This window comes from Pleuronectes platessa, chromosome 4 (genome assembly GCF_947347685.1).
Source record: "Pleuronectes platessa chromosome 4, fPlePla1.1, whole genome shotgun sequence".
Taxonomy (NCBI): Eukaryota; Metazoa; Chordata; class Actinopteri; order Pleuronectiformes; family Pleuronectidae; genus Pleuronectes; species Pleuronectes platessa.
Window position 1 is genome coordinate 5,205,543 of NC_070629.1, and position 27,733 is coordinate 5,233,275.

The 27,733-nt window shown below is 42.1% G+C and overlaps 26 non-coding genes across 26 annotated transcripts; 10 read left to right on the forward strand and 16 right to left on the reverse strand.

The window, feature by feature from the left end:
• Positions 1-2,161: 2,161 nt before the first annotated feature.
• Positions 2,162-2,234, forward strand: trnar-ucg (transfer RNA arginine (anticodon UCG)). The gene has a single exon. It is a non-coding gene; the product is annotated as a tRNA-Arg (tRNA).
• Positions 2,235-2,577: 343 nt separating this feature from the next.
• On the reverse strand, positions 2,578-2,651 carry trnai-gau (transfer RNA isoleucine (anticodon GAU)). Its single transcript has one exon. It is a non-coding gene; the product is annotated as a tRNA-Ile (tRNA).
• A 422-nt stretch (positions 2,652-3,073) lies between these two features.
• Positions 3,074-3,147, reverse strand: trnai-aau (transfer RNA isoleucine (anticodon AAU)). The gene has a single exon. It is a non-coding gene; the product is annotated as a tRNA-Ile (tRNA).
• Positions 3,148-3,569: 422 nt separating this feature from the next.
• On the reverse strand, positions 3,570-3,643 carry trnai-aau (transfer RNA isoleucine (anticodon AAU)). The gene has a single exon. It is a non-coding gene; the product is annotated as a tRNA-Ile (tRNA).
• A 262-nt stretch (positions 3,644-3,905) lies between these two features.
• Positions 3,906-3,978, forward strand: trnar-ucg (transfer RNA arginine (anticodon UCG)). Its single transcript has one exon. It is a non-coding gene; the product is annotated as a tRNA-Arg (tRNA).
• A 346-nt stretch (positions 3,979-4,324) lies between these two features.
• Positions 4,325-4,398, reverse strand: trnai-aau (transfer RNA isoleucine (anticodon AAU)). The gene has a single exon. It is a non-coding gene; the product is annotated as a tRNA-Ile (tRNA).
• A 1,369-nt stretch (positions 4,399-5,767) lies between these two features.
• Positions 5,768-5,841, reverse strand: trnai-aau (transfer RNA isoleucine (anticodon AAU)). The gene has a single exon. It is a non-coding gene; the product is annotated as a tRNA-Ile (tRNA).
• Positions 5,842-6,592: 751 nt separating this feature from the next.
• On the forward strand, positions 6,593-6,667 carry trnar-ucg (transfer RNA arginine (anticodon UCG)). Its single transcript has one exon. It is a non-coding gene; the product is annotated as a tRNA-Arg (tRNA).
• A 1,673-nt stretch (positions 6,668-8,340) lies between these two features.
• On the forward strand, positions 8,341-8,415 carry trnar-ucg (transfer RNA arginine (anticodon UCG)). The gene has a single exon. It is a non-coding gene; the product is annotated as a tRNA-Arg (tRNA).
• Positions 8,416-8,759: 344 nt separating this feature from the next.
• Positions 8,760-8,833, reverse strand: trnai-aau (transfer RNA isoleucine (anticodon AAU)). Its single transcript has one exon. It is a non-coding gene; the product is annotated as a tRNA-Ile (tRNA).
• Positions 8,834-9,513: 680 nt separating this feature from the next.
• Positions 9,514-9,587, reverse strand: trnai-aau (transfer RNA isoleucine (anticodon AAU)). Its single transcript has one exon. It is a non-coding gene; the product is annotated as a tRNA-Ile (tRNA).
• Positions 9,588-10,009: 422 nt separating this feature from the next.
• On the reverse strand, positions 10,010-10,083 carry trnai-aau (transfer RNA isoleucine (anticodon AAU)). Its single transcript has one exon. It is a non-coding gene; the product is annotated as a tRNA-Ile (tRNA).
• Positions 10,084-10,347: 264 nt separating this feature from the next.
• On the forward strand, positions 10,348-10,420 carry trnar-ucg (transfer RNA arginine (anticodon UCG)). The gene has a single exon. It is a non-coding gene; the product is annotated as a tRNA-Arg (tRNA).
• Positions 10,421-10,766: 346 nt separating this feature from the next.
• trnai-aau (transfer RNA isoleucine (anticodon AAU)) lies at positions 10,767-10,840 on the reverse strand. Its single transcript has one exon. It is a non-coding gene; the product is annotated as a tRNA-Ile (tRNA).
• A 423-nt stretch (positions 10,841-11,263) lies between these two features.
• On the reverse strand, positions 11,264-11,337 carry trnai-aau (transfer RNA isoleucine (anticodon AAU)). The gene has a single exon. It is a non-coding gene; the product is annotated as a tRNA-Ile (tRNA).
• A 264-nt stretch (positions 11,338-11,601) lies between these two features.
• trnar-ucg (transfer RNA arginine (anticodon UCG)) lies at positions 11,602-11,674 on the forward strand. The gene has a single exon. It is a non-coding gene; the product is annotated as a tRNA-Arg (tRNA).
• A 346-nt stretch (positions 11,675-12,020) lies between these two features.
• trnai-aau (transfer RNA isoleucine (anticodon AAU)) lies at positions 12,021-12,094 on the reverse strand. Its single transcript has one exon. It is a non-coding gene; the product is annotated as a tRNA-Ile (tRNA).
• Positions 12,095-12,357: 263 nt separating this feature from the next.
• Positions 12,358-12,430, forward strand: trnar-ucg (transfer RNA arginine (anticodon UCG)). The gene has a single exon. It is a non-coding gene; the product is annotated as a tRNA-Arg (tRNA).
• Positions 12,431-12,773: 343 nt separating this feature from the next.
• Positions 12,774-12,847, reverse strand: trnai-aau (transfer RNA isoleucine (anticodon AAU)). The gene has a single exon. It is a non-coding gene; the product is annotated as a tRNA-Ile (tRNA).
• A 1,638-nt stretch (positions 12,848-14,485) lies between these two features.
• Positions 14,486-14,559, reverse strand: trnai-aau (transfer RNA isoleucine (anticodon AAU)). The gene has a single exon. It is a non-coding gene; the product is annotated as a tRNA-Ile (tRNA).
• Positions 14,560-14,822: 263 nt separating this feature from the next.
• Positions 14,823-14,895, forward strand: trnar-ucg (transfer RNA arginine (anticodon UCG)). Its single transcript has one exon. It is a non-coding gene; the product is annotated as a tRNA-Arg (tRNA).
• Positions 14,896-15,238: 343 nt separating this feature from the next.
• Positions 15,239-15,312, reverse strand: trnai-aau (transfer RNA isoleucine (anticodon AAU)). The gene has a single exon. It is a non-coding gene; the product is annotated as a tRNA-Ile (tRNA).
• Positions 15,313-16,073: 761 nt separating this feature from the next.
• trnar-ucg (transfer RNA arginine (anticodon UCG)) lies at positions 16,074-16,146 on the forward strand. Its single transcript has one exon. It is a non-coding gene; the product is annotated as a tRNA-Arg (tRNA).
• Positions 16,147-17,291: 1,145 nt separating this feature from the next.
• On the forward strand, positions 17,292-17,364 carry trnar-ucg (transfer RNA arginine (anticodon UCG)). The gene has a single exon. It is a non-coding gene; the product is annotated as a tRNA-Arg (tRNA).
• Positions 17,365-17,710: 346 nt separating this feature from the next.
• trnai-aau (transfer RNA isoleucine (anticodon AAU)) lies at positions 17,711-17,784 on the reverse strand. Its single transcript has one exon. It is a non-coding gene; the product is annotated as a tRNA-Ile (tRNA).
• Positions 17,785-18,206: 422 nt separating this feature from the next.
• On the reverse strand, positions 18,207-18,280 carry trnai-aau (transfer RNA isoleucine (anticodon AAU)). The gene has a single exon. It is a non-coding gene; the product is annotated as a tRNA-Ile (tRNA).
• Between the last annotated feature and the right edge of the window lie 9,453 nt (positions 18,281-27,733).

The following is a 27,733-nucleotide window of genomic DNA, read 5'->3' on the forward strand; positions in this document are numbered from 1 at the left end:
ACAACAATAAAATCGTCAATTTAAGAATGCTACTATCTATATTAATACTCGAGAAGGGGCACCACCCTGGTTACAGGGGCCAACGAGTCAGTCTATAAGTATCAGTCTCATCTGATAAAGTTAAATTAATAATCTCAATAGTTAATATTAGGGATTATATAATAAACGATGAAGGGTTTGAGTTCAAGCACTGGCTATCGTTATCCAACTGTGTTCACATAAACACGTACCAATAATCACAAGATTCAAATACTTTAAGTATAAAAGGGGTTTATTAAAAAGATATAAAAGTCAAAGTTGTTCCAAATGATTCTTCACTTAACACAATCCGCTATCTCCAATACAGTCGCAGCACATTTAGCACAATTGATCACACTGCAATCCTTCTGATAGGGCTGTGTGTGTGTTCGTGTGTGTGTGTGTGTGTGAGTGGGGGGAAGTGTGTGTGTGTGTGAGAGAGAGAGAGGGAAAGGGGGGTCGATGACTCACGAAGTTTAAGAGGGCCGGCTTAACCCTGGGGGTTTGACTACAAAATTGGTGATGTAATATACACCAGGACTACAACTCAAAATGGCGGAGTCGCCTAAGGAATTTAGAGTCCGAATGGAGGGCGGGCCTCGATGTGTATTGCAATCAATGGTCGAAGGACCACGTAACTTAGAGTCAAGATGGTCAAAGATGGCCGACTTAAACACACGTGGGACAAAGGTCGAGGGAGGACAAAGGGGTTCTTTGTCTTAGCTTAGCTTAGCTTTAGCGCCGAATGGCGTCGAGGTGCGTTCAGGCCCTCCTTGATATCAGAATGACTATATGTAATGCGACTATGTGTGTGTGCGTGGGCGAGGATGTGTATGTCGGCGGATGTGAGAGAATACAATAGAGAGAAAGAGAGAAACATATAGTAACACAGATCGGAGATGATCTTAAAAACGCCGTCAGAGGCGATCACACAGTGAGGCCGGCAATCCAGCTACGTAAGAGGTGTCTTTTAACAGATGCACGTCTTCTGTGAGATCGGCCTGACGGAAACACGAATCAAACAGGAAGCACCGGATCGTCACCGCGCGCTTTTCACAATAAGATCGACACGGCGGTCTTTCTATAAAAGTACAATCATATACAAAAACACGCTAATTATTAAACTAGACTCTGCCCAGACATATGTCTCTTACTTCGTGTTGCTTCGCGGGGTTTCGTGCACGACCGGAGTAGCGCGAATCCCGGAAGGAGGAAGTGGATGATGTCCTGGCCTCGGGCCGCTGATCGCGGAGCCGCTGGGGGCGACGGCGAGATTGCGCTGGGCCGAATCGGAGAGAATGCTTCTCGTTCTCCTTGGCAAGGTCTTTGCCCGTCTCGGAGAGAATGCTTCTCGTTCTCCTTGGCAAGGTCTTTGCCCGTCTGCAGGAAGGAACAACCGTCGCCGGATTGTCCGTGGATGGCGGGGAAAGTGTCTCTGTTCTCGGCCAGCGAGTGAGGGAGAGCTTCTGCCGCGCGCTATTCAGATTAAAAGCTTTAAGTAAAAATAGGATAAAATAAGCTTACGATGTACTAAAAAAGGATAAGTTAAGCTTAAACTGGATTAGAAAAAGTAGCTTTAAACTAAAAGTGAAACTACGAAAAGATAAGTTTAAAATAAACTTATGAAAAATCAAACAGCTGTTAAGTTTGTTTCCTTTGTGTCCTGTGAATCACTGAGAACTAAACTGGAGATGCTAGCTCTAATGTGAGTGGAACTGGAAAGAAATATTTTCGGTGTGTTTGCCCTTAAATAGCACCTTAGAGGTGACTCCCGCCTTCTAGCAGGACTAAGGGTCTTAGGCCAATAGGAAGGTCAGAGTTCAAAATCTGAGGCGCGGCTAGAGACACAGCAGGGGTCATTGACAGTTTCAACTGTAGCCTGCTCCCCCCCCGTACTTTAGGCTGGAGTGGAATCTTCCACCAGTCCTCATTTTATGGTTCTCTGTGGCTGTAGGTCCCAACATAGGTGAATGAGTCACTATGCGTTTTTTGGATATTTAGTACACATACACATGGTTAAAAAAAAAAACTTCAATAAAGTAAGATATTTCATAGAACAATCTTTCGGCCAAGTATTTTAATTCAGAGAAGCTTTTATAAATGATTGGATCTCGATGAGTTCAATCTTAGATGAGAGAACTAAGACCACGTGGCCTAATGGACAAGGCGTCTGACTTCGAATCAGAAGATTGAGGGTTCGAGTCCCTTCGTGGTTGAAAGTCCCTCAATTTACAAAAATATCTAAAGTGTAGGGCCTTAAGAAAAAACTGAAATGCTATATGTGGTCTACACACAATGACAAATCCTTCACACCAAAACAAGTCATACTGTATGAAGTGCTTTTCTATTCCATATCTCAGGGGTTCAAGACACCTTGTGCTTTAAACTATCATATTATTGTTCACAACTTGGAGAGGATACAGGCAATAATAGTTAGTGAAGAAACAGGTTGAGTTAGAATTCAGTCCATGCTGGATATTTCACCAAGTGAGCAATCTTCCTGACATCCATTATTCAGAGAAGCTTTCGTGAAATGGCTTTGCATCTGTTACAAACAACTGGCCAGTATGGGGCTTGAACCCATGACCTTGGCGTTATCAGCACCACGCTCTGACCATCTGAGCTAACCGGCCACGTATATAGTGAGGATCAACTCCATTTATTTTCCAGTGTTCATCTGCACAGGGTGAACAACAGTGGAAGTGCAGTAACAAATATCAACACTATAGTGCTTTAAGTAAAAACTGAAATGCTGGATGTGGTGTACACACAATGAAAAAAAAAACTCCAACCATTGACTTAGACCAAAACAAATCTTAATGTATTAAGTTGCTTTTCTATTCCATATCTCAGTGGTTCAAGACCCCTTGTGCTTTAAACTATCATATTATTGTTCACAACTTGGAAAGGACACAGGCAATAATAGTTAGAGAACACCAAACAGGTGCATTCATAATTCAGTCCATGCTGGATATTTCACCAAGTGAGCAATCTTCCTGACATCCATTATTTAGAGAAGCTTTCGTGAAATGGCTTTGCATCTGTTACAAACAACTGGCCAGTATGGGGCTTGAACCCATGACCTTGGCGTTATTAGCACCACGCTCTGACCATCTGAGCTAACCGGCCACGTATATAGTGAGGATCAACTCCATTTATTTTCCAGTGTTCATCGGCACAGGGTGAACAACAGTGGAAGTGCAGTAACAAATATCAACAGTATAGTGCTTTAAGTAAAAACTGAAATGCTGGATGTGGTGTACACACAATGAAAAAAAAAACTCCAACAATTGACTGAGACAAAAACAAATCTTAATGTATTAAGTTGCTTTTCTATTCCATATCTCAGGGGTTCAAGACCCCTTGTGCTTTAAATTATCATGTTATTGTTCACAACTTGGAAAGGACACAGGCAATAATAGTTAGAGAACACCAAACAGGTGCATTCAGAATTCAGTCCATGCTGGATATTTCACCAAGTGAGCAATCTTCCTGACATCCATAATTCAGAGAAGCTTTTGTGAAATGGCATTGCCACTGTTACAGAAAAATGGCCAGTATGGGGCTTGAACCCATGACCTTGGCGTTATTAGCACCACGCTCTGACCATCTGAGCTAACCGGCCATTTATAGAGTGAGGATAGACTCCATTTTTTATTCCAGTGATCATTTTGCACAGGGAAAACAACAGTAGAAGTGCAGTACGATTAGGTGAATGAGTCATTATGCGTTTTTTGGATATTTAGTACACATACACATTGTTAAAAAAAAAAACTTCAATAAAGTAAGATATTTCATAGAACAATCTTTCGGCCAAGTATTTTAATTCAGAGAAGCTCTTATAAATGATTGGATCTCGATGAGTTCAACCTTACATGAGAATCTAAGACCACGTGGCCTAATGGACAAGGCGTCTGACTTCGAATCAGAAGATTGAGGGTTCGAGTCCCTTCATGGTTGAAAGTCCCTCAATTTACAAAAATATCTAAAGTGTAGGGCCTTAAGAAAAAACTGAAATGCTATATGTGGTCTACACACAATGACAAATCCTTCACACCAAAACAAGTCATACTGTATGAAGTGCTTTTCTATTCCATATCTCAGGGGTTCAAGACCCCTTGTGCTTTAAATTATCATGTTATTGTTCACAACTTGGAAAGGACACAGGCAATAATAGTTAGAGAACACCAAACAGGTGCATTTATAATTTAGTCCATGCTGGATATTTCACCAAGTGAGCAATCTTCCTGACATCCATAATTCAGGGAAGCTTTTGTGAAATGGCATTGCCACTGTTACAGAAAAATGGCCAGTATGGGGTTTGAACCCATGACCTTGGCGTTATTAGCACCACGCTCTGACCATCTGAGCTAACCAGCCACGTATATAGTGAGGATCAACTCCATTTATTTTCCAGTGTTCATCTGCACAGGGTGAACAACAGTGGAAGTGCAGTAACAAATATCAACAGTATATAGCTTTAAGTAAAAACTGAAATGCTGGATGTGGTGTACACACAATGAAAAAAAAAACTCCAACAATTGACTAAGACAAAAACAAATCTTAATGTATTAAGTTGCTTTTCTATTCCATATCTCAGGGGTTCAAGACCCCTTGTGCTTTAAATTATCATGTTATTGTTCACAACTTGGAAAGGACACAGGCAATAATAGTTAGAGAACACCAAACAGGTGCATTCAGAATTCAGTCCATGCTGGATATTTCACCAAGTGAGCAATCTTCCTGACATCCATTATTTAGAGAAGCTTTCGTGAAATGGCTTTGCAACTGTTACAAACAACTGGCCAGTATGGGGCTTGAACCCATGACCTTCGCGTTATTAGCACCACGCTCTGACCATCTGAGCTAACAGGCCACGTATATAGTGAGGATCAACTCCATTTATTTTCCAGTGTTCATCTGCACAGGGTGAACAACAGTGGAAGTACAGTAACAAATATCAACAGTATATAGCTTTAAGTAAAAACTGAAATGCTGGATGTGGTGTACACACAATGAAAAAAAAAACTCCAACAATTGACTAAGACAAAAACAAATCTTAATGTATTAAGTTGCTTTTCTATTCCATATCTCAGGGGTTCAAGACCCCTTGTGCTTTAAATTATCATGTTATTGTTCACAACTTGGAAAGGACACAGGCAATAATAGTTAGAGAACACCAAACAGGTGCATTTATAATTCAGTCCATGCTGGATATTTCACCAAGTGAGTAATCTTCCTGTTACAGAAAAATGGCCAGTATGGGGCTTGAACCCATGACCTTCGCGTTATTAGCACCACGCTCTGACCATCTGAGCTAACAGGCCACGTATATAGTGAGGATCAACTCCATTTATTTTCCAGTGTTCATCTGCACAGGGTGAACAACAGTGGAAGTGCAGTAACAAATATCAACAGTATATAGCTTTAAGTAAAAACTGAAATGCTGGATGTGGTGTACACACAATGAAAAAAAAAACTCCAACAATTGACTAAGACAAAAACAAATCTTAATGTATTAAGTTGCTTTTCTATTCCATATCTCAGGGGTTCAAGACCCCTTGTGCTTTAAATTATCATGTTATTGTTCAAAACTTGGAAAGGACACAGGCAATAATAGTTAGAGAACACCAAACAGGTGCATTCAGAATTCAGTCCATGCTGGATATTTCACAAAGTGAGCAATCTTCCTGACATCCATTATTTAGAGAAGCTTTCGTGAAATGGCTTTGCATCTGTTACAAACAACTGGCCAGTATGGGGCTTGAACCCATGACCTTGGCGTTATTAGCACCACGCTCTGACCATCTGAGCTAACCGGCCACATATATAATGAGGATCAACTCCATTTATTTTCCAGTGTTCATCTGCACAGGGTGAACAACAGTGGAAGTGCAGTAACAAATATCAACAGTATATAGCTTTAAGTAAAAACTGAAATTCTGGATGTGGTGTACACACAATGAAAAAAAAAACTCCAACAATTGACTAAGACAAAAACAAATCTTAATGTATTAAGTTGCTTTTCTATTCCATATCTCAGGGGTTCAAGACCCCTTGTGCTTTAAATTATAATGTTATTGTTCACAACTTGGAAAGGACACAGGCAATAATAGTTAGAGAACACCAAACAGGTGCATTCAGAATTCAGTCCATTTCACCAAGTGAGCAATCTTCCTGACATCCATTATTTAGAGAAGCTTTTGTGAAATGGCATTGCCACTGTTACAGAAAAATGGCCAGTATGGGGTTTGAACCCATGACCTTGGCGTTATTAGCACCACGCTCTGACCATCTGAGCTTACCGGCCATTTATAGAGTAAGGATAGACTCCATTTTTTATTCCAGTGATCATTTTGCACAGTGAAAACAACAGTAGAAGTGCAGTACGATTAGGTGAATGAGTCACTATGCGTTTTTTGGATATTTAGTACACATACACATGGTTAAAAAAAAAAAACTTCAATAAAGTAAGATATTTCATAGAACAATCTTTCGGCCAAGTATTTTAATTCAGAGAAGCTTTTATAAATGATTGGATCTCGATGAGTTCAACCTTACATGAGAGAACTAATACCACGTGGCCTAATGGACAAGGCGTCTGACTTCGAATCAGAAGATTGAGGGTTCGAGTCCCTTCGTGGTTGAAAGTCCCTCAATTTACAAAAATATCTAAAGTGTAGTGTCTTAAGAAAAAACTGAAATGCTATATGTGGTCTACACACAATGACAAATCCTTCACACCAAAACAAGTCATACTGTATGAAGTGCTTTTCTATTCCATATCTCAGGGGTTCAAGACACCTTTTGCTTTAAACTATCATATAATTGTTGTTCACAACTTGGAGAGGATACAGGCAATAATAGTTAGTGAAGAAACAGGTGCAGTTAGAATTCAGTCCATGCTGGATATTTCACCAAGTGAGCAATCTTCCTGACATCCATTATTTAGAGAAGCTTTCGTGAAATGGCTTTGCATCTGTTACAAACAACTGGCCAGTATGGGGCTTGAACCCATGACCTTCGCGTTATTAGCACCACGCTCTGACCATCTGAGCTAACAGGCCACGTATATAGTGAGGATCAACTCCATTTATTTTCCAGTGTTCATCTGCACAGGGTGAACAACAGTGGAAGTGCAGTAACAAATATCAACAGTATATAGCTTTAAGTAAAAACTGAAATGCTGGATGTGGTGTACACACAATGAAAAAAAAAACTCCAACAATTGACTAAGACAAAAACAAATCTTAATGTATTAAGTTGCTTTTCTATTCCATATCTCAGGGGTTCAAGACCCCTTGTGCTTTAAATTATCATGTTATTGTTCACAACTTGGAAAGGACACAGGCAATAATAGTTAGAGAACACCAAACAGGTGCATTCAGAATTCAGTCCATGCTGGATATTTCACCAAGTGAGCAATCTTCCTGACATCCATTATTTAGAGAAGCTTTCGTGAAATGGCTTTGCATCTGTTACAAACAACTGGCCAGTATGGGGCTTGAACCCATGACCTTCGCGTTATTAGCACCACGCTCTGACCATCTGAGCTAACAGGCCACGTATATAGTGAGGATCAACTCCATTTATTTTCCAGTGTTCATCTGCACAGGGTGAACAACAGTGGAAGTGCAGTAACAAATATCAACAGTATATAGCTTTAAGTAAAAACTGAAATGCTGGATGTGGTGTACACACAATGAAAAAAAAACTCCAACAATTGACTAAGACAAAAACAAATCTTAATGTATTAAGTTGCTTTTCTATTCCATATCTCAGGGGTTCAAGACCCCTTGTGCTTTAAATTATCATGTTATTGTTCACAACTTGGAAAGGACACAGGCAATAATAGTTAGAGAACACCAAACAGGTGCATTTAGAATTCAGTCCATGCTGGATATTTCACCAAGTGAGTAATCTTCCTGACATCCATAATTCAGAGAAGCTTTTGTGAAATGGCATTGCCACTGTTACAGAAAAATGGCCAGTATGGGGTTTGAACCCATGACCTTGGCGTTATTAGCACCACGCTCTGACCATCTGAGCTTACCGGCCATTTATAGAGTGAGGATAGACTCCATTTTTTATTCCAGTGATCATTTTGCACAGTGAAAACAACAGTAGAAGTGCAGTACGATTAGGTGAATGAGTCACTATGCGTTTTTTGGATATTTAGTACACATACACATGGTTAAAAAAAAAAAACTTCAATAAAGTAAGATATTTCATAGAACAATCTTTCGGCCAAGTATTTTAATTCAGAGAAGCTTTTATAAATGATTGGATCTCGATGAGTTCAACCTTACATGAGAGAACTAATACCACGTGGCCTAATGGACAAGGCGTCTGACTTCGAATCAGAAGATTGAGGGTTCGAGTCCCTTCGTGGTTGAAAGTCCCTCAATTTACAAAAATATCTAAAGTGTAGTGTCTTAAGAAAAAACTGAAATGCTATATGTGGTCTACACACAATGACAAATCCTTCACACCAAAACAAGTCATACTGTATGAAGTGCTTTTCTATTCCATATCTCAGGGGTTCAAGACACCTTTTGCTTTAAACTATCATATTATTGTTGTTCACAACTTGGAGAGGATACAGGCAATAATAGTTAGTGAAGAAACAGGTGCAGTTAGAATTCAGTCCATGCTGGATATTTCACCAAGTGAGCAATCTTCCTGACATCCATAATTCAGAGAAGCTTTTGTGAAATGGCATTGCCACTGTTACAGAAAAATGGCCAGTATGGGGTTTGAACCCATGACCTTGGCGTTATTAGCACCACGCTCTGACCATCTGAGCTAACCGGCCATTTATAGAGTGAGGATAGACTCCATTTTTTATTCCAGTGATCATTTTGCACAGTGAAAACAACAGTAGAAGTGCAGTACGATTAGGTGAATGAGTCACTATGCGTTTTTTGGATATTTAGTACACATACACATGGTTAAAAAAAAAAAACTTCAATAAAGTAAGATATTTCATAGAACAATCTTTCGGCCAAGTATTTTAATTCAGAGAAGCTTTTATAAATGATTGGATCTCGATGAGTTCAATCTTAGATGAGAGAACTAAGACCGCGTGGCCTAATGGACAAGGCGTCTGACTTGGAATCAGAAGATTGAAAGTTCGAGTCCCTTCGTGGTTGAAAGTCCCTCAATTTACAAAAATATATGCAGTGTAGTGCCTTAAGAAAAAACTGAAATGCTATATGTGGTCTACACACAATGACAAATCCTTAACACCAAAACAAGTCATACTGTATGAAGTGCTTTTCTATTCCATATCTCAGGGGTTCAAGACACCTTGGGCTTTACACTATCATATTATTGTTCACAACTTGGAGAGGATACAGGCAATAATAGTTAGTGAAGAAACAGGTTGAGTTAGAATTCAGTCCATGCTGGATATTTCACCAAGTGAGCAATCTTCCTGACATCCATTATTTAGAGAAGCTTTCGTGAAATGGCTTTGCATCTGTTACAAACAACTGGCCAGTATGGGGTTTGAACCCATGACCTTGGCGTTATTAGCACCACGCTCTGACCATCTGAGCTAACCGGCCACATATATAGTGAGGATCAACTCCATTTATTTTTCAGTGTTCATCTGCACAGGTTGAACAACAGTGGAAGTGCAGTAACAAATATCAACAGTATAGTGCTTTAAGTAAAAACTGAAATGCTGGATGTCGTGTACACACAATGAAAAAAAAAACTCCAACAATTGACTAAGACAAAAACAAATCTTAATGTATTAAGTTGCTTTTCTATTCCATATCTCAGGGGTTCAAGACCCCTTGTGCTTTAAACTATCATGTTATTGTTCACAACTTGGAAAGGACACAGGCAATAATAGTTAGAGAACACCAAACAGGTGCATTTAGAATTCAGTCCATGCTGGATATTTCACCAAGTGAGCAATCTTCCTGACATCCATAATTCAGAGAAGCTTTTGTGAAATGGCATTGCCACTGTTACAGAAAAATGGCCAGTAGGGGGTTTGAACCCATGACCTTGGCGTTATTAGCACCACGCTCTGACCATCTGAGCTAACCGGCCATTTATAGAGTGAGGATAGACTCCATTTTTTATTCCAGTGATCATTTTGCACAGTGAAAACAACAGTAGAAGTGCAGTACGATTAGGTGAATGAGTCACTATGCGTTTTTTGGATATTTAGTACACATACACATGGTTAAAAAAAAAAAACTTCAATAAAGTGAGATATTTCATAGAACAATCTTTCGGCCAAGTATTTTAATTCAGAGAAGCTTTTATAAATGATTGGATCTCGATGAGTTCAACCTTACATGAGAGAACTAAGACCACGTGGCCTAATGGACAAGGCGTCTGACTTCGAATCAGAAGATTGAGGGTTCGAGTCCCTTCGTGGTTGAAAGTCCCTCAATTTACAAAAATATCTAAAGTGTAGTGCCTTAAGAAAAAACTGAAATGCTATATGTGGTCTACACACAATGACAAATCCTTCACACCAAAACAAGTCATACTGTATGAAGTGCTTTTCTATTCCATATCTCAGGGGTTCAAGACACCTTTTCCTTTAAACTATCATATTATTGTTGTTCACAACTTGGAGAGGATACAGGCAATAATAGTTAGTGAAGAAACAGGTGCAGTTAGAATTCAGTCCATGCTGGATATTTCACCAAGTGAGCAATCTTCCTGACATCCATTATTTAGAGAAGCTTTCGTGAAATGGCTTTGCATCTGTTACAAACAACTGGCCAGTATGGGGCTTGAACCCATGACCTTGGCGTTATTAGCACCACGCTCTGACCATCTGAGCTAACCGGCCATTTATAGAGTGAGGATCAACTCCATTTATTTTCCAGTGTTCATCTGCACAGGGTGAACAACAGTGGAAGTGCAGTAACAAATATCAACAGTATAGTGCTTTAAGTAAAAACTGAAATGCTGGATGTGGTGTACATACAATGAAAAAAAAAAACTCCAACAATTGACTAAGACAAAAACAAATCTTAATGTATGAAGTTGCTTTTCTATTCCATATCTCAGGGGTTCAAGACCCCTTGTGCTTTAAACTATCATGTTATTGTTCACAACTTGGAAAGGACACAGGCAATAATAGTTAGAGAACACCAAACAGGTGCATTTATAATTCAGTCCATGCTGGATATTTCACCAAGTGAGCAATCTTCCTGACATCCATAATTCAGGGAAGCTTTTGTGAAATGGCATTGCCACTGTTACAGAAAAATGGCCAGTATGGGGTTTGAACCCATGACCTTGGCGTTATTAGCACCACGCTCTGACCATCTGAGCTAACCGGCCATTTATAGAGTGAGGATAGACTCCATTTTTTATTCCAGTGATCATTTTGCACAGTGAAAACAACAGTAGAAGTGCAGTACGATTAGGTGAATGAGTCACTATGCGTTTTTTGGATATTTAGTACACATACACATGGTTAAAAAAAAAAAACTTCAATAAAGTGAGATATTTCATAGAACAATCTTTCGGCCAAGTATTTTAATTCAGAGAAGCTTTTATAAATGATTGGATCTCGATGAGTTCAACCTTACATTAAAGAACTAAGACCACGTGGCCTAATGGACAAGGCGTCTGACTTCGAATCAGAAGATTGAGGGTTCGAGTCCCTTTGTGGTTGAAAGTCCCTCAATTTACAAAAATATCTAAAGTGTAGTGCCTTAAGAAAAAACTGAAATGCTATATGTGGTCTACACACAATGACAAATCCTTCACACCAAAACAAGTCATACTGTATGAAGTGCTTTTCTATTCCATATCTCAGGGGTTCAAGACACCTTTTCCTTTAAACTATCATATTATTGTTGTTCACAACTTGGAGAGGATACAGGCAATAATAGTTAGTGAAGAAACAGGTGCAGTTAGAATTCAGTCCATGCTGGATATTTCACAAAGTGAGCAATCTTCCTGACATCCATAATTCAGAGAAGCTTTTGTGAAATGGCATTGCCACTGTTACAGAAAAATGGCCAGTATGGGGTTTGAACCCATGACCTTGGCGTTATTAGCACCACGCTCTGACCATCTGAGCTAACCGGCCATTTATAGAGTGAGGATAGACTCCATTTTTTATTCCAGTGATCATTTTGCACAGGGAAAACAACAGTAGAAGTGCAGCACGATTAGGTGAATGAGTCACTATGCGTTTTTTGGATATTTAGTACACATACACATGGTTAAAAAAAAAAACTTCAATAAAGTAAGATATTTCATAGAACAATCTTTCGGCCAAGTATTTTAATTCAGAGAAGCTTTTATAAATGATTGGATCTCGATGAGTTCAATCTTAGATGAGAGAACTAAGACCACGTGGCCTAATGGACAAGGCGTCTGACTTCGAATCAGAAGATTGAGAGTTCGAGTCCCTTCGTGGTTGAAAGTCCCTCAGTTTACAAAAATATATGCAGTGTAGTGCCTTAAGAAAAAACTGAAATGCTATATGTGGTCTACACACAATGACAAATCCTTAACACCAAAACAAGTCATACTGTATGAAGTGCTTTTCTATTCCATATCTCAGGGGTTCAAGACACCTTGTGCTTTAAACTATCATATTATTGTTCACAACTTGGAGAGGATACAGGCAATAATAGTTAGTGAAGAAACAGGTTGAGTTAGAATTCAGTCCATGCTGGATATTTCACCAAGTGAGCAATCTTCCTGACATCCATTATTCAGAGAAGCTTTCGTGAAATGGCTTTGCATCTGTTACAAACAACTGGCCAGTATGGGGCTTGAACCCATGACCTTGGCGTTATTAGCACCACGCTCTGACCATCTGAGCTAACCGGCCACGTATATAGTGAGGATCAACTCCATTTATTTTCCAGTGTTCATCTGCACAGGGTGAACAACAGTGGAAGTGCAGTAACAAATATCAACAGTATATAGCTTTAAGTAAAAACTGAAATGCTGGATGTGGTGTACACACAATGAAAAAAAACCCTCCAACAATTGACTAAGACAAAAAACAAATCTTAATGTATGAAGTTGCTTTTCTATTCCATATCTCAGGGGTTCAAGACCCCGTGTGCTTTAAATTATCATGTTATTTTTCACAACTTGGAAAGGACACAGGCAATAATAGTTAGAGAACACCAAACAGGTGCATTCAGAATTCAGTCCATGCTGGATATTTCACCAAGTGAGCAATCTTCCTGACATCCATAATTCAGAGAAGCTTTTGTGAAATGGCATTGCCACTGTTACAGAAAAATGGCCAGTATGGGGTTTGAACCCATGACCTTGGCGTTATTAGCACCACGCTCTGACCATCTGATCTAACCGGCCATTTATAGAGTGAGGATAGACTCCATTTTTTATTCCAGTGATCATTTTGCACAGTGAAAACAACAGTAGAAGTGCAGTACAATTAGGTGAATGAGTCACTATGCGTTTTTTGGATATTTAGTACACATACACATGGTTAAAAAAAAAAAACTTCAATAAAGTAAGATATTTCATAGAACAATCTTTCGGCCAAGTATTTTAATTCAGAGAAGCTTTTATAAATGATTGGATCTCGATGAGTTCAACCTTACATGAGAGAACTAAGACCACGTGGCGTAATGGACAAGGCGTCTGACTTCGAATCAGAAGATTGAGGGTTGGAGTCCCTTCGTGGTTGAAAGTCCCTCAATTTACAAAAATATCTAAAGTGTAGTGCCTTAAGAAAAAACTGAAATGCTATATGTGGTCTACACACAATGACAAATCCTTCACCAAAACAAGTCATACTGTATAAAGTGCTTTTCTATTCCATATCTCAGGGGTTCAAGACACCTTTTCCTTTAAACTATCATATTATTGTTGTTCACAACTTGGAGAGGATACAGGCAATAATAGTTAGTGAAGAAACAGGTGCAGTTAGAATTCAGTCCATGCTGGATATTTCACCAAGTGAGCAATCTTCCTGACATCCATTATTTAGAGAAGCTTTCGTGAAATGGCTTTGCATCTGTTACAAACAACTGGCCAGTATGGGGCTTGAACCCATGACCTTGGCGTTATTAGCACCACGCTCTGACCACTCCATTTATTTTTCAGTGTTCATCTGCACAGGTTGAACAACAGTGGAAGTGCAGTAACAAATATCAACAGTATAGTGCTTTAAGTAAAAACTGAAATGCTGGATGTGGTGTACACACAATGAAAAAAAAAACTCCAACCATTGACTTAGACCAAAACAAATCTTAATGTATTAAGTTGCTTTTCTATTCCATATCTCAGTGGTTCAAGACCCATTGTGCTTTAAACTATCATATTATTGTTCACAACTTGGAAAGGACACAGGCAATAATAGTTAGAGAACACCAAACAGGTGCATTTAGAATTCAGTCCATGCTGGATATTTCACAAAGTGAGCAATCTTCCTGACATCCATAATTCAGAGAAGCTTTTGTGAAATGGCATTGCCACTGTTACAGAAAAATGGCCAGTATGGGGTTTGAACCCATGACCTTGGCGTTATTAGCACCACGCTCTGACCATCTGAGCTAACCGGCCATTTATAGAGTGAGGATAGACTCCATTTTTTATTCCAGTGATCATTTTGCACAGGGAAAACAACAGTAGAAGTGCAGCACGATTAGGTGAATGAGTCACTATGCGTTTTTTGGATATTTAGTACACATACACATGGTTAAAAAAAAAAACTTCAATAAAGTAAGATATTTCATAGAACAATCTTTCGGCCAAGTATTTTAATTCAGAGAAGCTTTTATAAATGATTGGATCTCGATGAGTTCAATCTTAGATGAGAGAACTAAGACCACGTGGCCTAATGGACAAGGCGTCTGACTTCGAATCAGAAGATTGAGAGTTCGAGTCCCTTCGTGGTTGAAAGTCCCTCAGTTTACAAAAATATATGCAGTGTAGTGCCTTAAGAAAAAACTGAAATGCTATATGTGGTCTACACACAATGACAAATCCTTAACACCAAAACAAGTCATACTGTATGAAGTGCTTTTCTATTCCATATCTCAGGGGTTCAAGACACCTTGTGCTTTAAACTATCATATTATTGTTCACAACTTGGAGAGGATACAGGCAATAATAGTTAGTGAAGAAACAGGTTGAGTTAGAATTCAGTCCATGCTGGATATTTCACCAAGTGAGCAATCTTCCTGACATCCATTATTCAGAGAAGCTTTCGTGAAATGGCTTTGCATCTGTTACAAACAACTGGCCAGTATGGGGCTTGAACCCATGACCTTGGCGTTATTAGCACCACGCTCTGACCATCTGAGCTAACCGGCCACGTATATAGTGAGGATCAACTCCATTTATTTTCCAGTGTTCATCTGCACAGGGTGAACAACAGTGGAAGTGCAGTAACAAATATCAACAGTATATAGCTTTAAGTAAAAACTGAAATGCTGGATGTGGTGTACACACAATGAAAAAAAACCCTCCAACAATTGACTAAGACAAAAAACAAATCTTAATGTATGAAGTTGCTTTTCTATTCCATATCTCAGGGGTTCAAGACCCCGTGTGCTTTAAATTATCATGTTATTTTTCACAACTTGGAAAGGACACAGGCAATAATAGTTAGAGAACACCAAACAGGTGCATTCAGAATTCAGTCCATGCTGGATATTTCACCAAGTGAGCAATCTTCCTGACATCCATAATTCAGAGAAGCTTTTGTGAAATGGCATTGCCACTGTTACAGAAAAATGGCCAGTATGGGGTTTGAACCCATGACCTTGGCGTTATTAGCACCACGCTCTGACCATCTGATCTAACCGGCCATTTATAGAGTGAGGATAGACTCCATTTTTTATTCCAGTGATCATTTTGCACAGTGAAAACAACAGTAGAAGTGCAGTACAATTAGGTGAATGAGTCACTATGCGTTTTTTGGATATTTAGTACACATACACATGGTTAAAAAAAAAAAACTTCAATAAAGTAAGATATTTCATAGAACAATCTTTCGGCCAAGTATTTTAATTCAGAGAAGCTTTTATAAATGATTGGATCTCGATGAGTTCAACCTTACATGAGAGAACTAAGACCACGTGGCCTAATGGACAAGGCGTCTGACTTCGAATCAGAAGATTGAGGGTTCGAGTCCCTTCGTGGTTGAAAGTCCCTCAATTTACAAAAATATCTAAAGTGTAGTGCCTTAAGAAAAAACTGAAATGCTATATGTGGTCTACACACAATGACAAATCCTTCACACCAAAACAAGTCATACTGTATAAAGTGCTTTTCTATTCCATATCTCAGGGGTTCAAGACACCTTTTCCTTTAAACTATCATATTATTGTTGTTCACAACTTGGAGAGGATACAGGCAATAATAGTTAGTGAAGAAACAGGTGCAGTTAGAATTCAGTCCATGCTGGATATTTCACCAAGTGAGCAATCTTCCTGACATCCATTATTTAGAGAAGCTTTCGTGAAATGGCTTTGCATCTGTTACAAACAACTGGCCAGTATGGGGCTTGAACCCATGACCTTGGCGTTATTAGCACCACGCTCTGACCACTCCATTTATTTTCCAGTGTTCATCTGCACAGGGTGAACAACAGTGGAAGTGCAGTAACAAATATCAACAGTATAGTGCTTTAAGTAAAAACTGAAATGCTGGATGTGGTGTACACACAATGAAAAAAAACCCTCCAACAATTGACTAAGACAAAAAACAAATCTTAATGTATGAAGTTGCTTTTCTATTCCATATCTCAGGGGTTCAAGACCCCGTGTGCTTTAAATTATCATGTTATTTTTCACAACTTGGAAAGGACACAGGCAATAATAGTTAGAGAACACCAAACAGGTGCATTCAGAATTCAGTCCATGCTGGATATTTCACCAAGTGAGCAATCTTCCTGACATCCATAATTCAGAGAAGCTTTTGTGAAATGGCATTGCCACTGTTACAGAAAAATGGCCAGTATGGGGTTTGAACCCATGACCTTGGCGTTATTAGCACCACGCTCTGACCATCTGATCTAACCGGCCATTTATAGAGTGAGGATAGACTCCATTTTTTATTCCAGTGATCATTTTGCACAGTGAAAACAACAGTAGAAGTGCAGTACAATTAGGTGAATGAGTCACTATGCGTTTTTTGGATATTTAGTACACATACACATGGTTAAAAAAAAAAAACTTCAATAAAGTAAGATATTTCATAGAACAATCTTTCGGCCAAGTATTTTAATTCAGAGAAGCTTTTATAAATGATTGGATCTCGATGAGTTCAACCTTACATGAGAGAACTAAGACCACGTGGCCTAATGGACAAGGCGTCTGACTTCGAATCAGAAGATTGAGGGTTCGAGTCCCTTCGTGGTTGAAAGTCCCTCAATTTACAAAAATATCTAAAGTGTAGTGCCTTAAGAAAAAACTGAAATGCTATATGTGGTCTACACACAATGACAAATCCTTCACACCAAAACAAGTCATACTGTATGAAGTGCTTTTCTATTCCATATCTCAGGGGTTCAAGACACCTTTTGCTTTAAACTATCATATTATTGTTGTTCACAACTTGGAGAGGATACAGGCAATAATAGTTAGTGAAGAAACAGGTGCAGTTAGAATTCAGTCCATGCTGGATATTTCACCAAGTGAGCAATCTTCCTGACATCCATTATTTAGAGAAGCTTTCGTGAAATGGCTTTGCATCTGTTACAAACAACTGGCCAGTATGGGGCTTGAACCCATGACCTTGGCGTTATTAGCACCACGCTCTGACCATCTGAGCTAACCGGCCACGTATACAGTGAGGATCAACTCCATTTATTTTCCAGTGTTCATCTGCACAGGGTGAACAACAGTGGAAGTGCAGTAACAAATATCAACAGTATATAGCTTTAAGTAAAAACTGAAATGCTGGATGTGGTGTACACACAATGAAAAAAAAAACTCCAACAATTGACTAAGACAAAAACAAATCTTAATGTATTAAGTTGCTTTTCTATTCCATATCTCAGGGGTTCAAGACCCCTTGTGCTTTAAATTATCATGTTATTGTTCACAACTTGGAAAGGACACAGGCAATAATAGTTAGAGAACACCAAACAGGTGCATTCAGAATTCAGTCCATGCTGGATATTTCACCAAGTGAGCAATCTTCCTGACATCCATAATTCAGGGAAGCTTTTGTGAAATGGCATTGCCACTGTTACAGAAAAATGGCCAGTATGGGGTTTGAACCCATGACCTTGGCGTTATTAGCACCACGCTCTGACCATCTGAGCTAACCGGCCATTTATAGAGTGAGGATAGACTCCATTTTTTATTCCAGTGATCATTTTGCACAGGGAAAACAACAGTAGAAGTGCAGTACGATTAGGTGTTGTGCAATAGTAGGGGGACTCGACGTTGGCTAATTATCAATAATCATGGAATATGATTATTGAAACAATAAAGATTATTTATTAAACAAAATAATTAGATTATTTATTGAAGATGATCAGTAATCAAATAACAATAAAACCATTAATGAGTAAATAAGGAAGTTCAACAATTAAGAATTATTAAATCACTAATTTGAGAATGATAAAGTTTATTGATTAAGAATAATTAAATAATTAATGTAAACTTTAAGAATAATCAATCAATGAATAACAACTACTAATGAAAAACAAGTAATTATCAATTTAGAAAGTACAAGCTATCAATTAATAATGATAAGGTTATCAACCAAGAATAATGAAATAATTAGTCACAACAATAAAATCGTCAATTTAAGAATGCTACTATCTATATTAATACTCGAGAAGGGGCACCACCCTGGTTACAGGGGCCAACGAGTCAGTCTATAAGTATCAGTCTCATCTGATAAAGTTAAATTAATAATCTCAATAGTTAATATTAGGGATTATATAATAAACGATGAAGGGTTTGAGTTCAAGCACTGGCTATCGTTATCCAACTGTGTTCACATAAACACGTACCAATAATCACAAGATTCAAATACTTTAAGTATAAAAGGGGTTTATTAAAAAGATATAAAAGTCAAAGTTGTTCCAAATGATTCTTCACTTAACACAATCCGCTATCTCCAATACAGTCGCAGCACATTTAGCACAATTGATCACACTGCAATCCTTCTGATAGGGCTGTGTGTGTGTTCGTGTGTGTGTGTGTGTGTGAGTGGGGGGAAGTGTGTGTGTGTGTGAGAGAGAGAGAGGGAAAGGGGGGTCGATGACTCACGAAGTTTAAGAGGGCCGGCTTAACCCTGGGGGTTTGACTACAAAATTGGTGATGTAATATACACCAGGACTACAACTCAAAATGGCGGAGTCGCCTAAGGAATTTAGAGTCCGAATGGAGGGCGGGCCTCGATGTGTATTGCAATCAATGGTCGAAGGACCACGTAACTTAGAGTCAAGATGGTCAAAGATGGCCGACTTAAACACACGTGGGACAAAGGTCGAGGGAGGACAAAGGGGTTCTTTGTCTTAGCTTAGCTTAGCTTTAGCGCCGAATGGCGTCGAGGTGCGTTCAGGCCCTCCTTGATATCAGAATGACTATATGTAATGCGACTATGTGTGTGTGCGTGGGCGAGGATGTGTATGTCGGCGGATGTGAGAGAATACAATAGAGAGAAAGAGAGAAACATATAGTAACACAGATCGGAGATGATCTTAAAAACGCCGTCAGAGGCGATCACACAGTGAGGCCGGCAATCCAGCTACGTAAGAGGTGTCTTTTAACAGATGCACGTCTTCTGTGAGATCGGCCTGACGGAAACACGAATCAAACAGGAAGCGCCGGATCGTCACCGCGCGCTTTTCACAATAAGATCGACACGGCGGTCTTTCTATAAAAGTACAATCATATACAAAAACACGCTAATTATTAAACTAGACTCTGCCCAGACATATGTCTCTTACTTCGTGTTGCTTCGCGGGGTTTCGTGCACGACCGGAGTAGCGCGAATCCCGGAAGGAGGAAGTGGATGATGTCCTGGCCTCGGGCCGCTGATCGCGGAGCCGCTGGGGGCGACGGCGAGATTGCGCTGGGCCGAATCGGAGAGAATGCTTCTCGTTCTCCTTGGCAAGGTCTTTGCCCGTCTCGGAGAGAATGCTTCTCGTTCTCCTTGGCAAGGTCTTTGCCCGTCTGCAGGAAGGAACAACCGTCGCCGGATTGTCCGTGGATGGCGGGGAAAGTGTCTCTGTTCTCGGCCAGCGAGTGAGGGAGAGCTTCTGCCGCGCGCTATTCAGATTAAAAGCTTTAAGTAAAAATAGGATAAAATAAGCTTACGATGTACTAAAAAGGATAAGTTAAGCTTAAACTGGATTAGAAAAAGTAGCTTTAAACTAAAAGTGAAACTACGAAAAGATAAGTTTAAAATAAACTTATGAAAAATCAAACAGCTGTTAAGTTTGTTTCCTTTGTGTCCTGTGAATCACTGAGAACTAAACTGGAGATGCTAGCTCTAATGTGAGTGGAACTGGAAAGAAATATTTTCGGTGTGTTTGCCCTTAAATAGCACCTTAGAGGTGACTCCCGCCTTCTAGCAGGACTAAGGGTCTTAGGCCAATAGGAAGGTCAGAGTTCAAAATCTGAGGCGCGGCTAGAGACACAGCAGGGGTCATTGACAGTTTCAACTGTAGCCTGCTCCCCCCCCGTACTTTAGGCTGGAGTGGAATCTTCCACCAGTCCTCATTTTATGGTTCTCTGTGGCTGTAGGTCCCAACATCCCCCCTTTGGTCTGGAGAGTGGGACGTTAGTCGCGGTTTTCAGAGCAAACAAGGGTCAACAGTCCAATTATAATCCATGGGATAATCCTTGAGTGAAGTGGGAAAAGTGAAAAGTCAGTTCATTTTACATGAGGTGTTTGTCCTCGGCAGAGAGAGAGCATATATGTCTGGGCAGACGGAGGCATAATCTTGACAGAGTAAGACATTTATGTCTGGGCAGACAGAGGCAAAATCTAGGCAGAGAGACTATCTACTATTTCTAAAAACACAGCACACGATTTCAGTTTCACACCCTCTTCTCGGCAGTAATTGTAACATACCTATGAATTGATACGAAAGGTGAAATGAAAAGAAAGGAAAGGAAAAGGCGCAAGAGAGACAGACAGAAATTTCTTAAATTAGTGGGATGTCTTGGGTAGCCCGGGGAGCTATCTTAGCCTTTCTTTTGGGAATGAAAAGGAGTGAGTCCAATTTCGCTTGGAGTTTCTGAATGTATCTGTGCAGAAAGAAAGCCACACCTATCGTAATAACCCATCCACTAAGGAGCAGTACCAGCGCGACCATGCTAATGGGATGCTCTGTAATTCCTGCTGTCCGATGAAAGTGTCTACCAAATTCGGTGGTAAGTCCAGTTGATCTAACGTGGAACTTTACCTCCCTTGTTCCTTCAGCTAAAAGCTGTTGTTGGATAGCGGTGTCAATTGTGAGGTTGTGACCCTGAAAGGTGTCCATGATCTCAATCTCTGTGTCGTGTCTGTCGGAGTTGAGATGATGGAGGACAATGTCACCAATATGTACAGTGGCCCCTTGAGGAACCACCAAGAACATCGTCTGGTTTAACAGCTTTAGTTTAGTGGATGAATCATGACGGTCATAGGCCATTATGGCTTCAGTGGCGGGTGTGTTAACCAACCATTTGTCACCAGCTCGCTCTACTCTTGTAGGAGTTTCCTCATTCCTGGTGGACATGCTGCCTTGGCACTTTTGTTCTGGGGCATTGGCTCGCAGACCACAGAGGTAATTAGTAACATCCCTGATAAAGGGTGTGCTGGGACAAATCCAATGTATGTCCTTCGTTTTTGTGCACAAACTTAAATTTGGGATGAGATAGAGCGAGGGGTTTTCGTCATGGTAGGCGAGTAATGGTGGTGTTTTAAGGTTAACATGTGTATTTCCCTGCCAGAATCCTACATTGAGAACGGACTTTAGGTGGTACACGTTCTGTTGTTCAATGATGGGTAGGTTGACTATGAATCCTATTTCGAGGTTCTGTGGATCTACTGATATAGGGATTGCACTGCCAAGACTAAATGCCAGGTGTACCTGAGAGGGCTGCACGATCGCAGTGGTAGCTGACTGCAAGATTTCTTCAACAAGATCTAAAGACACTAGATAGGTGGGGATCCTTCCGGCACTTAAGCTGTTGATAGTGGAGCCAACTTCTCTTAAGAGGTCCTGCATTAAGTCTTTCACTACCTGAACATATGTTATATCGTCCCTCACGATAACTGACAGAGTGTCTAAGGCATGTCGGGTATTATTTAGGAGAGCAGAGTGGAGGTTGACAGCCAGTACAGTACCCTGGAGCGTTTTTCCCAGGTCCTGTAACTGGTCTTGTTGGAGGTTAAGTCTCTGTTGGATTTCTGGCATTTCGTCGTCTAGTTCACTCATATGCCTTTGGAGTGCACCGACGCTGATCGAGTTGGCTGCTGATAGGCCAATAGAGAAAAGTGATCCGATCGCGGATGCGGCGAGAACTAGGGCCCCTAGGAACCTGTATCACTGTATCATGCGTTTGGATTGAACTTAACCTCCCCTCAGTCGCCTGTGGGGGGTAACGGATGTGAAGTCTATACACATCCCAGGGGTCCAGTCGTACGTAGACTCTTTGAGTATAAAGTCCGCAACGCGTGATGAGGAGTCCAGGTGTGTTTTGGAGAACAATCCCGGTTGGCGGGCCTTGCTCAACCACCTGAACCGGTTGAACCATTTGGGGACTGAGGAATATGCCAAGGATCCAAAGGAGCATCATCCTGAAACAAATAAACCCTAGTTAATACTGAAAATGGAATGAAGATTTATATTAATGCATGCTGGTGGGTTGAATTTTACGCATGCGACTATTGATCCTGTGAGTGGTTCAGTGGTTTTCATCTAGGAGTTGGGCTGCCTCCCCCCTTTCTGACGTGGGGTAGGCCTCTGCTCCTGAGATTGGGGAAGGATGGTATGGCTTAAACTGGTTTGAATGGACCCATTTGTACGTGGGGGGTCTTCTCTGTTTCGGGATCCTGATTCGGTATGCTACCGGTGAGAGTTTCCCCACGACCTCAAAGGGACCTATCCAGCTGGGGAGGAATTTCTTGGAGACCCCCACTGGCCTTTGGTGAGAGCCAGCTTGGCTCCTGCATTGGACAGTTGCTTGAGGACATGTCGGATCTCAGTTATGTGTTCCTCAAAGGTTTGGCTCCTCATGAGGATGTCATCCACATAAATGAGATTTCCACGTGTTGCGGCGTCACTCATGTCTTTGTGGAGAAAGATGTTGAACTCGGATGGAGAGTTTGAATATCCGAAAGGACACCGGTTCCAGGTGTACTGGCTACCTCCGAAAGAGAAAGCTAGTTTATATTGGTCGGCTTGGTCTACCTTCATAGTCCAGAATCCATTTGCCACGTCTACGGTGGAGAAGAACGTGGCTCCTTTTACTTTGGCTAGCTCTTGATCAAGGTGAATCATGGGCCAGCGGGACAGGGGGACTTGTTTGTTCAGAGGACGGTAATCGATGGTGAGACGCCATTTTCCGGTTGGTTTTAGCACTGGCCAAATGGGTGAATTGTAAGTTGAATTACATTCCCTGATTATACGTTTCTCTAACAGGGTGTCGAGGATGTCTTGAATGGACTCGTAGGCTGCCAATGGGATTTTGTACTGACGTACGAAGGTCGGAGGTGCGTTTGGATCCGTGGGGATACGCACCATGTGGAGGTCAGTGACTCCACAATCGGTAGAGTCTTTGGAGAAAATTGACTGGAAGTCAAGGAACAGATCCCGGAGCACTTTTCTCTGTGCGTCTGTTGTCAGGGCATCTGCTTTCTCTAGTTGTTGTCTGATCTCAGCCTCGAACCCGGGATATAGTTCTGCAGCCTGTGCATCCCCTGGGCTGTCCTGCCCTGGTTGAGTTGCTAGAGCATACACCATCATGTCCCCTTCTGTCGTCAGGGAGGCTCCACAAATGGCTTCATCTTGCAGTGACTCATGACGCATAACCGTGATCATGTTGGTTGGGAATGTGTGAAGGACTTGATCCACGGCGTCGTCTTTGGCTAGAGAAGGGGGAAGTTCCCCAATGACTGGTATCGTCAGCTCGAAATCGTTGAATGAGCTGTCAATCAACATTCCTATCACTTGGTGTGCTTTTAATTGAACGGGGCAGTGCGTGAGGTTTTTCACAAGCACATACGTCGTTCGGTGGTTCACTTCCAGCAGTGGCGTGCCACAGACTGCCAGGTTGAGTTCCTGGAAGGAGGGCAGCGGTTGGAAGAAGGCCTGCGGACCCGGTAACCTTTGTCCCTTGAGGATTTCAAGTCGGATCGGGGCCCCGGCGGTTCGTGGAGGAATGACCATGTCAACCTCACTGGCGACCTGGCAGGCTTGGGGAATCGTTTGTCCAGAGAGCATCTGGACTGGGTCGTTGGACAGGCAGTATCTCTCGGCGTTGACTTGTGACCACAAAACTTGGTTTATGGTGTCCACTTGTGTTCCAAGTCTGATGAGGAGATCTGCTCCTACCAAGAATGAGAAGGGAAGTTGGGCTACTACGCTCACGAAATGCCAGATCTGTCGTTTTCCGATTCGCACGGAGATAGCGCACACTCCAGTCGCTTTGATAGGGGTCTGTGGTATCTCTGCTGAGAGAAGTCGGTGGCAGCGTCGCACAAAAAGAGGTGGGGGTTCCAGTCTGCACAGATCAGTGTACGTTTCCATACTGATTGCGGATTTCTCGGACCAGAGTGCTACTAGGGTTTTGGAGGTCAGGATGCCGTTTAGGAAAACGTCTTCTTTGATGCGGGGAACGTACAATGACGGGTTCTCATTGTTTAAGGAACATAGGAATGAATCATGGGTTCTGAAAGTGTTTCCTGAATCATGTGGTGGACCGGGCCCACTTGCCGTGGTCCTGATGGGATTCGGGCTGGAGTCCGTTTCTGGAAGGGGCAGGTACATCGGGGAGATTCTGCTGGGTGTCTGGATGGCAGTGATTTGAATGGGAGGACTGGCGTTAGGCTCGAGAGGTTTTGGGTTATCGACTTGAGCCCAAATGCGTCCCTGATGACAGTCGATGAGCGGGGCCAATCGATCCAGCAGGTCCTGACCGATGAGCAGTGGTTCTGTGTCGATGGAACAGATGTAGATGGGATGTGCCAGACTCGTCTCTTGGAAGGTGATATCGATCCAGGCACGTTTTGTGATGGGTGACTGGTCCTGAGTGTAGCTGGTGATATTAATGTTGCAGGTTTCAATTTGCAGGGGTTTTCCAAGGGATAACATGGTTGTTTCGACTTGGGAGAAAGTGTTAGCACACATCAGGCTGATTTCCGAGCCTGAATCAAGTAGGGCCAGGGAGCTGAAGCAGCCTCCTATTACCACTGAGGTATATATGCGCTGTGCGTTGCCTTTCTGGACAAGGTCGCCCAAGAAAGTTAAGAAGGGAGCAGTGTCTGTAGTGAAAATTTCAGGGTGTGGTCTAGTGGTGCTTGAGTTTCCCCAACCGACAAAGTACACTCTGGAGGTGGGGATGGCGGACACCTGTTCTAGTCACATTGATGGGGGACCACAGTCTGGATTCTTTGGGGGGCCAGGCGGTGCAGTGGGGATCTTAGAGGCATCTGGTTTCCCTACTGCCTCTGATACCCATCGGCGTATCAGATCTTCCATTTGTGGATGCATCTGTTGATGCCTTTGTGGAGGGAGCTCCTGTTGATTCCAGCGTTCCTGTTGATTCATGGGTCCCTGTTGATTCATGGGTCCCTGTCTCCTCCCATGTTCTTGTTTCTTCCAATTATCCTGCGGATTCCATGGGTCCTGTTTCTTCCAATTATCCTGCGGATTCCATGGGTCCTGTTTCTTCCCATGTTCTTGTGACCTCCCTTGTTTGGGATATTTGTTGTCATACTTCTCGTGGCGTCCTCGCTCAGCCCAATCCCTGCCTCTCTGTTGAGAGGTTGTTAGGTGCTGTGACCTCTGGTTGCGGGGCTGGGTTGACCCCTCCCTTCCTTGGTTCCTTCTAGGATCCTGTTGGACGGGTCGACGTTCACGATCCTCTCTCCTGGGGTGTGTTTTGGCCAGAGGTATCTCGTTACCCTCCAGCGCCAGATCCATGTGGGGTTGAGCTTGGATCCCCAGAACCCTGACGTCCTGTTCTTGTCCTTTGTTTTGGCGTGTTCGCGTCTCCCAGGCTAGTTGAGAGTACCTTCTCATCTCTTGCATCGAGTGGTCACCAGCTCTGCAGTGCATGGTAACATCATATCGCACACTATCGTGGAGATTGTGCAGGAACAAGGATTTGAAAGCTGTGTCGTTTTCCAGCCCGGGGGCGTTACGCCCTTGGAAGTACGCCGTTCTCAGACGTCTGTAATATTCCCTCGGAGATTCATTCTTCCTCTGCAGGACAGCAAAGGCACCGAGGGTTGCGGAGGCCTGGTCGGTGAAGAGTGAGTACTCTTCGCGCAGGGCCTGACATAGGTCGAAATAATTGTCTCTGACCTTATGTGACAGAGTTTCCATGAAGGCGTGGACGTTTCTGGCTGTCGTCTTCCAGACTAGCTTCAGCTTTTCTCTGGATGAGGGGTTGGTTATGTCCAAGAGGCAGCGTTCTACCTCACGAAGATAATCGTCCACGTTGGACCCTCGGACGTCGGGATCGAACCGATCGATGTCTTTAGACAGGGACTCGATCTGTCGGGTGCGAATTCCCTGTACCACTGGTGCTTCATGGTGCTCAGAGTCATCCGAATCCGGTTCTTCCTGGTGCTGGTCATAGAAACCATCTTCTTGGCGTGCCTTCAGATTGGTGGACCAGTTCGGATGTGACCCAGAACCAGATCGTTCAGCCGCCTGCGTGGTAGGTGGAGGATGGTTGTTGGCCGGGTTCCTCCCTGATTGTGAATATCCTTCAGCCATCCAGGGCGGCGTTCTTCCGTCGTCCTGATATGGAGCAGGTAAGTTTCGTACAGGGGGAGCCCTTTCTAGAGTGAGTTGATTTCCAACGTCAGCTGGACGGGCGTTCGGTGTTGCCTGATGGTCAAGAGTCACTGTGCTCCTAGGGGTTTCTGCTGGCTCCGTCCTCGCGTTGGCCGGGGTGGATCTCTGATCAACGTTAGTGATAAGCCAGGGTGAATCAGTTTCGGCCACCTGACGTTGGCGTGGCCGTGCTTGCGGTTGCTCTTCTGGTGTCTCTATTTCACTGGCTCCTCCGGAAAGGGTGTCAATTCTTGACCTTGTTTCCATTCCAGAGGGCCACAGACCGTTTCCTATATATCTTGCCTCTCTTTCACTCTGACGTTTGACCTGCTCGCGCAGGTTTTCGCACTCCTGCAGTGCCTGGTCCCATTCTTCACGGGACCTATCAACTTCCTGTTGTAAAGAGGAATTCCTCCCTTGCAAATGGGACTTTTCATTAAGCTCTGCCTGATGTACTGCTTCCATGGCACTGATCTCGTCAGAGTGTTGTTTGGCATTCATCTGGGATCGGCGGTCGTACAGGATGGCCAGTTGGCCCAGAAGTTTGGTTACTGAGCGTTGGGGGCCAAAAGGGTCTTCCATGTACGTGACTATTTCCTTTATCTTGTCATCGCAGGCACTGACATCGTAACCACTGAACTCACTCACCTCATCAACCGACAGCTTCACCAGATCTGCGACCAAATGTGGCATGTCGTCTGGCCTTGGAGAGGCCTGCGCCCCACTTTGGTCAGAGTTACTCATTGTCTAAGTATTATAAGACAATCAGTG